Source organism: Quercus suber, unplaced genomic scaffold (genome assembly GCF_002906115.3).
Source record: "Quercus suber isolate HL8 unplaced genomic scaffold, Cork oak 2.0 scaffold_501, whole genome shotgun sequence".
Classification (NCBI taxonomy): domain Eukaryota; kingdom Viridiplantae; phylum Streptophyta; class Magnoliopsida; order Fagales; family Fagaceae; genus Quercus; species Quercus suber.
Genome location: NW_027069950.1, coordinates 518,008 through 530,380, shown reverse-complemented (window position 1 = coordinate 530,380; position 12,373 = coordinate 518,008).

Below are 12,373 nucleotides of genomic sequence, written 5' to 3'. Positions count from 1 at the left end.
GGAAGCCTACAATTAAATAGATTTAATTGATTTGGGCCTAAGATATTAGAAATAATATGAAGCCTAAGTGAGGTGGCATAAGTAAATATAAGAGCCTTGATAAATTAAAAAAAAAAAAAATGGAAAACCCTAGCCTTTTATCTGAGTTATACGTGTAAATAGGTATATATATAAAAATAGGAGACCTCCTCTCTTTAAGCGGCACCAAGCAATCTTTTTGTTTTACTCTCCTCTGCGTCTGTGTAGGAGAATCAGGTCAGCTCTCCTCTTTATTTGGGTAATTGGGTTCTTGTATTTATGTGATACCTAGCAAGTGTCTATCTAGCTTAAGGGCTATTGATATATCACACACCTAGGATGGAGAATTTCTATGTATATCAATCTTTGTGCCGCACAGAACATAGGGGTAGGTGTGGACTTGAGAAATCAACATTGTCATCATGTTAATAAATAAATAAAATAAAATAAAAAACTGATTATGGCTAGAAAATCATCCCACGTTTTCAGGAAGGAATTGTGCTTGAAATTACTTTAGTAGCTAATAGGACAATATACATGACTTCATAAAATCTAACCTATCAATATATTAAAGGAAAAATGACTTCTAGGCATATGTTCTGATCTCAACAACCCCCCACTTATCCTTATATCATGGGAAAGGATGTCCTATGGTTATTATTATATTACACTAGGAATGATGGGTATATCTACATGACAAGAAAGGATGTGAACTGTAGATTGATGAGATTTCCCTTATTCAGCCATTTTGAAGTTCTTGAATATCCATGATTATATCAATGGAAAAATCAGATTTGGCAGAAATATTTTTTAAGTTCAAGAAAAAAAAAAAACACTGATCAAAGACTGAAAGTGAATTGGATAGTTCGGTGAATAAATAAAATTTTTTGGATATATCAGTATTGTCTAGGATAAAATTGTTTGAGCGTGAAAACAGATTTTTAAGTAGGAAATTGTGTATTGATGGATCTAGCTTTGGTGTTGCTAAGTTCTAATTCTACTAATCTGTTGTAATTCAAGGGAGGTTGATTTCTTTTATTTTTGCAAATAAAAGGTAAGTGGTGTTTATTAATTTTGGAGATTTTCCCAAATCAATGTTGATTATTATACTATTTTATATCAAATAAATATGTTGATATTATATATATAAATTGATATTTTATAAATGCTTGATGTGCACATTGACTATTCATTTTATGAAAAACTTGTGAGACAACTTAAATTTATTTAAATTTGTATGTGTGAATATATCTTTATATTTTTTAGAATTATGAATGGATTATTTTTGTGAGCATATTGAATATGTTTTGAAAACCTATGGCAAGTCGTGATTAAAAACTCAGTATTGTATTTAGTCCTTAGCAAAGGACAATCATATTGCAACAAGTCCTTAGCAAGGGAGAGTCCCAGAAAAGGGGACAATGCACATTTGATAGTTCCTTAACAATGGAGTATACTATTGAGGATTCGATCAAAAAGGAAGCTCTTTATCAAGGGAGTGCACCTTTAGGTTCCAAAGGAGTCATCCTTAAGAAAATGGATGAAAATGAGGTTTAAGTCCTAAAAAGGGATAGCACAACTCTGTCAACGAGGCATAAATGTTGATCACGAGAAAAGTCTAAGAAATTATTTATATGATGGTATTGATATATGTATTATGATGGTTCATAATATAAAGATATATTTTTTTATGTGAAATATTAATGAGTTACAAGTTATGAATTTGTTGTAAATTTTATTTATTTGAAAGGTTTGTTCCCACACCCCAATGTTAGTGAATTTCACTTATTGAGTTTTCTCACTCCCCTTTATTTTTCTCCTTATAGATACAATAGAAGAATTATTGGAGTAGAGATTCTTGGAAGACAACAGTTACGAATTATTTTGTGGAACTGAGGATTTTATTATGATTTTTATGGCATTAAACATTATACTGGAGAATTATTTTGAGGATGTTTTATCTTTAGTGGATTAGAGCTTTGACATTTGTGATGAGATTTTAGGTTGCTGGTTGCTTTTATTTAATATTTTTTATGGATTATTTAGATTGAATAGACTTTTATTATTTATGATTTTGGGGCATTATAGACTTGGCGTCAATTGTCTTTTCTTAACTCAGATCATGTGCCTTCCTGAAAAATGTTTCACACTAAGGCTGTGTTTGGTTCCCGTAAAATATTTTCCGAAAAATAGCCTATTTTCTGGAAATGCTATTTTCAGGAAAGGAAAATATTTTCAAGTGTTTGATTGCATTATGAAAATTGTTGTAGAAAATATTTTCATGTGTTTGGTTCTATTCTGAAAATACTATTTTCCTACACATTTTTCACAGTTTCTTAGCTATTTTCTTAGCATCCAAACAATTTATATTACAAAAAATTTCAAAATCACAACCAAATCCTAACACCACACATCACCGAAACTCCAATTCAATCCACGGCAGCAAGCTCCGGCAATCAAAAGCCATAAAAGAAACAAAACTAAAGAAAAAAAATCATCAAATCCGGTCTGCTCGTTGTGATGAGGCGATTGGGTTCGAACGGTGAGTGCGGTGCGACTAGGTTCGATTGGTGCAACGCGATGCGACTCGCTGGGTCTGGATCGAAGGTCGAAGGTGATGACATCGCTGGATCGTGGCAATGGGTCTGGGTCTAGGTCGAAGGCGATGTGTCTGGTTGAAGGTCGTCGATGATGGGTTCGTGAGTTCGTGGTCGCTGGCGATGGGCTCTGAGCTTGGATCAGCGGTTTGTGGGTTCGTGCTCTCTTTCTCTCAGTTTTCCGGAAAAGAGTATTTGAAGTGAAAATAAAAAGGGAATTGATTTTCACCCTTGACTACTGGTCAACTAAAAACAATTTCCGGAAAATTGATTTTCCATGCGCAACCAAACACCCGCAATTACAAAAAAGCATTTCCAGAAGTGATTTTCACCCAAAACAAAGACAGCCTAAATACTAATCTATGTTTATAAATATTTTCACAATAAATCTTAAATTGTAGATTGTTTAAGAATGTAATTTTAGTAGTGAGTTCAAATTAGAATTAGCTATCACAACTTACTATTTAGAATTTGTTATAATTTGTTGTGAAAATGTTACAAATGTAGCACTTCTCATATCATTAATATTATAAATTTTGGGGTTTTTATTTTTTATTTTTTTAAAGAACAAACTGGGCATTATTTGAGATAAGATACATTGTGGTAGTTAAAGACTTGGTGTTAATTGCCCTTTCTTGACTCATATCCAATACCTTCTTAAAAAAGTATTTCATTGTAAATACTATCTATATCATTAATATTATAAACTTTGCAATATTTGAGAGATAGCCTAGACCATGACAGATGAAGACTTCGTGCTACCATATCTTTCCACCAACCACCATGAGATTTTTTTTTTTTTTTTTCTTTTCAAAATGTTATTAAATAATTATAATTCAATTTCATTGAGAGAAAAAAATATGAAAAAATTATTTTATAAAACAGTCTCAAGGAGCACCCCTCTCATATTTGATGGTCCCACCTATATATAACACCCACATTCTGTAAGAGCAACGCACCATAACACATTCTCAATTTCTCATAACATAATTTTTTTTCCATGCATGGGTCACTCACATTGTGCATCTCCCTCAAAAGTAAATAAAACCTGGATTTTCAACATTTAAAATGGCTAGCAAACCAACCTAGCCTAATATGAATATATATGGTTATGTGACTATGTTTATGTGTGTGAGAAAGAGTGGTGCTACAAGCTCTAGTGCAAATAAATTAGGGTGTTCTTTATTCTTTGCGAGAGAGAACTGAGGGTGTATTTGGGGTTTTGGAATTGTGAAAGTGCATGTATACTACTATTGTAATCTCCTTATTTTATAGTGGGAATTTTCTCTATTGTGGTCTATACATGTAGGCAAATTGTCAAACCACATAATTCTCCATGTCTAATTTTTTTTTTTTTCTTCTTTCTTTAATCTTGTGTAAACAATTTATTTTCACAGCACTTTTCTTTCTATTATAATTTGGGAATTTGTCCTACACAAAAAGACCTACACTTAACACAAAGCCAAAGACTTTGCCGTCAGTGGTGCTTTCTAAATTTTTTATCTAGTACTTTCTTAGAAAATAGTATTTTGATGACTAACCCATAAATCTTGTATTATTCTGTTTGCATTATTTGAGTAGACCTAAAATCAAGAAGAGGCCAAAGATTTAGGCCTTAATGGTACTTTCCTAATTCATCTCTGGCAGTCTCTTAGAAAATGTTTGGTAGGGATGCTTAGCCCATACCATTTTATGAGTTTTTCTACATTTGCATTATCTGAGATGATTTGGACTCAACGAAAGGCCTAAAATTTGGCACCCATTGTGCTTACCAAGTCAACTCGTATTTAGTGCCTTCTTAAAAAGTATTTTAAAGTGAACACTAGTTCATAACACTGATATTATGAGATTTGGTTCTAGATGACAACATACTCAAGAAGAGGCTAGAGACTTTGGCTTCAATAGTGCTTTCATAGAAAATATTTGGTAATGATGACTAGTTCATAATATTGGTATTATGAGCTTTGCATTATTTGAGAATACCTTAAGTCCTAAACTCAAGAAGATGCCAAAAACTTTGGCGTCAATGGTGTTTTCATAATTTGAATGTAATACATTCTTTGCAAAATGCTTCGTAGTGATTGGTGTCAATCGATTACACAGCCAATAGTGATGTTGCACTTGACACCCTCCCACTCACAGCAATTACTCTCTTTGTCGAATGAGTCCCAAGGTGTAAAACAATGTTTATCCATTATTTGAGATGACCTGGACTAATTAAGACTTTGCTACGATGACAATCTTTTCTAAATGAAAAAGGTGCAAGAAGATAATTTATTTTCTTTTGATGAGTAAATACTTTGATTGAGGGAAGTAAAGCTTATTGATATAGTTTCACACAATGAAATTTAACTTTTGTTTGATCTCATAATGTTGTTGTACTCGTTTACAAAAATTTACCAAATTCCTAGATTCGTGAGAGAAAAAAAAAACAAAAAAAAAAAAACAAAAGAAAATAGAGGAAAAATAAGACACTAATTTATTTTATTTATTTATTTTTGTTTTCATCTAATTCATTCACGTTTTCCTCTCTATCTTAGTTTTTGTCTAATACATTCAATAAGCAAAAAAGCTACATCCACTACTAATATAAAGGTAGACAAGGATAGAGCTAGAATTTTGGGTTAGGAAGGCAAAGTATAAGAAAAGAAAATTATGAAATTCCAATTAATCAAATATCCATTTAGTTTTAACAAACTAATAACAAAGACAAAGACACAACAATACTGTTATGTATGTAATACACTACAAGGCACAAAATACTGTTGTTTCTTACTAAATTATTATAATGAAATCAATGTAAAATTATATGAAAAAGATGCCAATATTTTTGTAAAAGGGAGCCAAATATAAAATTGTAGAGAATATACTTTTTCTCTTTCTGCCCGAGCCCCTTTGGACCCCCCACCTAGCTTCATCCCTATACAAACGAGCTTTCTCATATCATATTTGTGCTTTTTTTCAAAAGCAAAAATGTTACATCCCTTATTTGTGATGACCGAGACTTATTTTATTTCTTCTTTTTTTTTTTTATGTGAGAAACTTGATGGCCAAGACTAAGTGTCCGTTTGGGAACAGTTCATCTAGTTTTTTGTTGAAATTTTTTTGCTAAAAGTGTGTTAAAATATACTTGTACCTTTAAAAAAATTGAAAAAGTGAGAAAAAAAATGAGATTTTAAAAAGTTGTACATAAAATCTAAAAGTTAAAAACTAATACCACAAGCCAATGTCAAACAAACTCTAAAACTCCGCATTGTGGTATCTTTCCACCCACTACAATGGCAACCTTTTCTACTAAATAGAGAAGGTGCAAGAAGATATTTTCTTTTTCTTTTAATGAATGAATACTTTCATTGAGGGAATAAAAAACAACCAATGGCCTTGTGGATACACTTTTATGAAAGAGATTTGACTTTAGGTTGATTTCAATTTCATTTCATACTGTTTTTGCTTGTGTCCCAAGATGTAAAATTATTATCATCTATGTATTTGATCATGGAAGCTTTGAGTTGTAAAAGAGCTATTCTATTTGCTCCTAGCAACCAAAGCACCCATTAAAATCTAATTGAACAAAAATTAACACCACTAAAAAGCAAAAACATCTCAACTCATCTAATTTTTCTTTTCTTGAATTTCCGTGACAAAAATAAGACAAAGTTTTCTCCAAACGAAGTGGTCTTCAGTTAAAATAGCCACAAGCATGCTACATATATACTTGTATTAAACGGTCGACGTTATAGTATTGCAATTAGTCTAATAATGCAAAGCATGTTCTTTGTAGTGATCATTATTTACTTACTTCCGTTATTTGTTTTTGTTGGGAAGATAATATCATGAAAAGCCATTAATTGAGCATTTAATATAACATATAGAGACATTACCAGATGATGTTACATTTAAATAAATAATAACATTAATTTTATTGATTAAAAGGTCAGGGAAGACCATGTCAGCAGCCCTCCTAATAAACCTAATAATTTCTCCTCAACAAGAAGCTAAAGACTTTGTCAATGTGTTCAGTACTTTCTTCATAGATAATGTTTAGTGATGACTAACCTCTACCCTCGGTATTATGAGCATTGCATTATATGAGAATACCTAAAATCAAGAAGATGCTAGAGATTTATAGCGCGTGGATTGAGGATGAGGGAAGGGGAGTGGAGGAGAGTAGAGTAGAGTTAACAAAAAATTAGGCTAATTTCTTGCTGAGATGATGAGATGATGTGTCAGAATTTGTGATAATAATTAGCGAGTCCTTGATGAGATGATGTGTCAGAATTTCAAGGACTCTAACCATTCTATCATTTTCCTCTCTATCTCTTAATTAATTACACACTTGTTTGTTTTTTTGGAAAGATAGTCTTCATTCATCAGGCAAAAAAGTTGCATCCACCACTAGTAATGTACGAGTTTTTCATTATTTAGGAAGACCTAAACAGCTAAGCTTAACAAAGAAGCCAAGGACTTGTTAAAAGTTACATCCACTAGTGTCTACTGGTATAATGGCCCTTTCCCAGATCGTATATCGTGCTTTTTTTTTTCCAAAGTTTGCATTATTTGAGGAGACCCGGGCCCGGGCTAAGACTTTGCATTAATGGTGTCTTTCCACCCACAATCATGGTATCTTCTTTTTATTTTGCTAATATAAAATAAAAAGGTGGAAGAAGATGATCCATTTTCTCTTGGTCAATAAATAGTTTAATTGACTTAACCCTATTTTATGTATTCTTTCGCCTTTAGTTTTGCCTAAACTCAAGAGAGGCTAACAACTTCAGCAGCAATGGTGTTTTCCCAATTTTGTATCTAGTACTTTCTTGGAAAATATTTGGTGATGACTGACCCATACCATTGGTTTATGAGCTTAGCATTGTTTAAGAAAAACCTGAACCGAAGAAGAGGCCAAAGACTTTGGAGTCAAATTTTTATTTTTATTTTTGATAGTTAAGGGTATGAGAGATTTTAACCTTGGATGTCTATATTGAAAACACTAAAATGTGGCAACTAGTTGAACTACGAAACTCTTGGAGTGTCAATTGTGCCTTCTTATTTCATGTCTAACACGCTATTTGAAAATGTTTCATAGTAATGACTAGCCTATACCATTGATTCTACTAGCTTTACATTATTTGATGGGTAAAAGCCATTAGATGAGGATATATTTTGAAGTTGCAAAGAGATAAGGAAAAAAGCCAATGAGTTCAAGCTCAAATGGCACAGGTACATGTTGATATTAAAGAACCTTTAGAGTAGAAAAAAATCAAACAACAAAATTACATTAAATTTTGTTACGATCAATGTGTTAGTGTTGGCAAATTCCATGACTTTGTAACTGGCAAATTTAGTATGTAATGAGTACATGAAGTTCAGATCAAGTTCATGATAAATAGTGCAGGAAACAGCTCAAATTGGCCATATGGATAAATATGTAGTGAAGCTTTTACAAAGGTAAATCTTATTCAATTGGTTTCCACGGGGCTTACCAGTGCATATGAAATAACACGAATGACCATATCGAATTACCACATATCAAATTACCACTAGCAAGATAGAGAGAGAATTTTGCATCCACCACTAGTAATATACAAATTTTGCATTATTTAGGAAGACCTAAAAAGCTAAACTTAACAAAGACGCCAAGGACTTTGGGTCAATGGTGCTTTCCCTACACCTTATTAGAAAATAGGAATTAGCATTGTTTGGTAAGGAGAGGAATGATGGAAAATTTTTGGCCGAGTCCAAGCATTTTCTCTTCAGGCCACCAAAATATTCTCTATGGAAAACACAATTGATTTGATACAGTCATACAGTCCTTAGTTACTTTTTTCCCCAGTCTTGAAATGTTAAAAGAGTATTGTTTCAACATTAATATTTTTTTATTCTTTTCTCTTCTTTTTCCTTTTAGTTTTTTTCTTTCTTTGTGGTTTGTTCATTTCCAATTTTCTCTCTCTTTCTTCTATTTTTTTTTTATTTTATGTTTTTATTTATTTTTTCAATCTTTCGTGTTTGTTCAGTATCAATCTGTGTGCTCAAAATTGTTTATTGGTTTATAAAAAAGTTTATAATAATAATGAGAAAAAATTTATAATATTTTAATTTTTATTAAATATTTAATTGATAGAATAAGTAATAATTTATTTAAAAAAATTTTCATATATAATGAAATAAGGATGTGAGATTAAATTTATACCAACTATATTTTCTATCATCTTATTTTTTTTCTTAACCAAATAAAAAAAAATTTCATCCCTCTACTTTTCTACCTTTTCAAATAAACACAGATAATAGAAATTAAAATCTTTTCTATCTTCCCACTTTTCCATTTTTTTTTTTCTTTTCTTTTTTCCATCTGATTGGGACATTCTAACTTCTAAGAATAACATAATATCAAATTGATTTTAAAAAAAAAAAAAAAAAAAAAAAACCTACTAAGAATAACATCGGTGATGGATTGGACCACTGTAAAAGACATAAATTTATGTGACAAAGAAAAAGAAAAGGAAAATTATTTGTTTATATTTTACTATTACTATAAGATTTATAATTTTATATTGTAAACTAAAAATATGTGTACAACATTATACACTTTTACAAATGTGTACAATGTTATACATATTTGTTTAATTTACAATGTAAATCTTACATTAATAGTGTAATGTAAAACCAATAATTGCCCTATATATATATATTATCATTTATAAAAAAAAATAGTGGTAATACTAAAATGGTACACAACTATTGACCAATATCAAAATATTTTATTTCCTTGACCAAATCAAAGTAGCCAATTTCCATTTTGAAAGATTGTATTGCAATGTATTAAGAAACATCTATTTTGTGTTTTCTCAATTGCTGACAACTTTTTTTAATTAAAACGATAGCCCATTTGTTGATACTATATGAATGCTAGTTGATACTATATGAATGCTAGTTTGGATTTTCAAGAAAAAAAAATGTTGTTCTAGCGTCAGTGTGTTTTTGTGGTGGTTTTTTTCTTATTTATTATTTTAATGATTTGTTAATATTATTTTAAATAAAGTGATAATTTTCAGTTGCAGCCTATTGTCAAAGTAAAAAACTATAACGCGTTATGCGTGCACTTTAAGAGGATATAGATTGTGTCCAGTGCCTTTTCCCACTGGACACGATACGATTCAAATATGTGTCCAAAACATTTTGAACAAATGTTTGCATCTTAGTGTATCTAGTGTAAAAAAAAATAGATACAAGCCGTATACTATTTTTACTTTGACGACAACAATTAAAAAATACCACTTCATTTAAAAGATTATCAACAACTCATTAAAAAAATAGTATTTTAAAAAAAATTAAATAAAAAAAATTACAAAACCCACCAACATGACCACAACCCATATGCCGTACTCGAGTTTCAGTCCACGTTCAACATTATCCCCCAACCATTGAGGATTTTTCACTTGGCGACATGCAAAATGCACCATGTGTGTGACGTGTAGAACACTAATGTGGGGTTTGAGCAAATGAACTTTTTTTACTTATATTCATTTTTAGGAGTCGCCACCATCCATTGGAATTCTAAGACACAATTGGTAACCTAAGTCTAATTATTTTTATTTCCTAATTTTAACTAAGAAAACCCTAGGGTTCTTAAGCTAAACTAGAAAATAAAAAGATGTCTTAAACCAAAAGACATGGATTCGGAAGCTCAATTACGTGTGGAGAATGTGTTAGGCACCTCACAACGCCTATTCAAAAAAAAAATAGTACCTTGTTTCAAATTAATCTTATAACTCACCATTTAAAGAACAACTTAAAATATTTGACATTTGGTTTTAAAAAGAATGATATGCATGTACATGTGAAATAAGATAATGATTAAGCATGTAAAAATAACATGTATAATCTATACTAAGATGACGTGAAAAATGGCATGTATCCATCCTAAGATGACATGTATCTATCCTAAGATAGCATGTGAAAAAGGGCATGTATCCATCCTAAGATGACATGTGAGAAATGACATGTATTTATCATATGATGGCATGTGAATGTATGACATGTATAATCTACCCTAAAGTGACATGTATAATCTACCCTAAAGTGACATGTAAATGCATTTGACATGCATAAGTAAACATGTGATTACATGGCATTTACTAAGAAAATAAATTGAATGATGAAGAAATAAATTGAAGGTAAAATTTTTAGAAGATGCGGAAACAATGTCATTTGACAATTTTTTTTTTTTTTTTTTTTTAAAAAAAAAAAAAAAAAAAAAAAAAAAAACCCATTGGTGATGGATTGGACCACTTTGTAAAAGACATAAATTTATGTGACAAATAAAAAGAAAAGGAAAATTATTTGTTTATATTTTACTATTACTATAAGATTTATAATTTTATATTGTAAACTAAAAATATGTGTACAACATTATACAGTTTCACAAATGTGTACAATGTTATACATATTTGTTTAATTTACTAGATTTACATTAATAGTGTAATGTAAAACCAATAATTGCCCTATCTATATATATATATATATACATATATTATCATTTATAAAAAATAGTGGCAATACTAAAATGGTACACAACTATTGACCAATATCAAAATATTTTATTTCCTTGACCAAATCAAAGTAGCCAATTTCCATTTTGAAAGATTGTATTGCAATGTATTAAGAAACATCTATTTTGTGTTTTTTCAATTGCTGGCAACTTTTTTTAATTAAAATGATAGCCCATTTGTTGATACTATATGAATGCTAGTTTGGATTTTCAAGAAAAAAAAATGTTGTTCTAGCGTCAGTGTGTTTTTGTGGTGGTTTTTTATTTATTTATTATTTTAACGATTTGTTAATATTATTTTAAATAAAGTGATAATTTTTAGTTGCTGCCTATTGTCAAAGTAAAAAACTATAATGCGTTATGCGTGCACTTTAAGAGGATACAGCTTGTGTCCAGTGCCTTTTTGCATTGAACATGATACGATTCAAATACGTGTCCAAAACATTTTGAACAAATGTTTGCATCTTAGCGTATCTAGTGTAAAAAAAAATAGATACAGGCCGTATACTATTTTTACTTTGACGACAACAATTAAAAATACCACTTCATTTAAAAGATAATCAACAACTCATTAAAAAAATAGTATTAAAAAAAAAAAAAAAAACCATTACAAAACCCACCAACATGACCACAACCCATATGTCGTATTCGAGTTTCAGTCCACGTTCAACATTATCCCCCAACCATTGAGGATTTTTCACTCGGCGACATGCAAAATGCACCATGTGTGTGACGTGTAGAACACTAATGTGGGGTTTGAGCAAATGAACTTTTTTTTACTTATATTCATTTTTAGGAGTCGCATCCATTGGAATTCTAAGACATGATTGGTCACCTAAGTCTAATTATTTTTATTTCCTAATTTTAACTAAGAAAACCCTAGGGTTCTTAAGCTAAACTAGAAAATAAAAAGATGTCTTGAACCAAAAGACATGGATTCAGAAGCTCAATTACGTGTGGAGAATGTGTTAGGCACCTCACAATGCCTATTCAAAAAAAAATAGTACCTTGTTTCAAATTAATCTTATAACTCACCATTTAAAGAACAACTTAAAATATTTGACATTTGGTTTTAAAAAGAATGATATGCATGTACATGTGAAATAAGATAATGATTAAGCATGTAAAAATAACATGTATAATCTATCCTAAGATGATGTGAAAAATGGCATGTATCCATCCTAAGATGACATGTATCTATCCTAAGATAGCA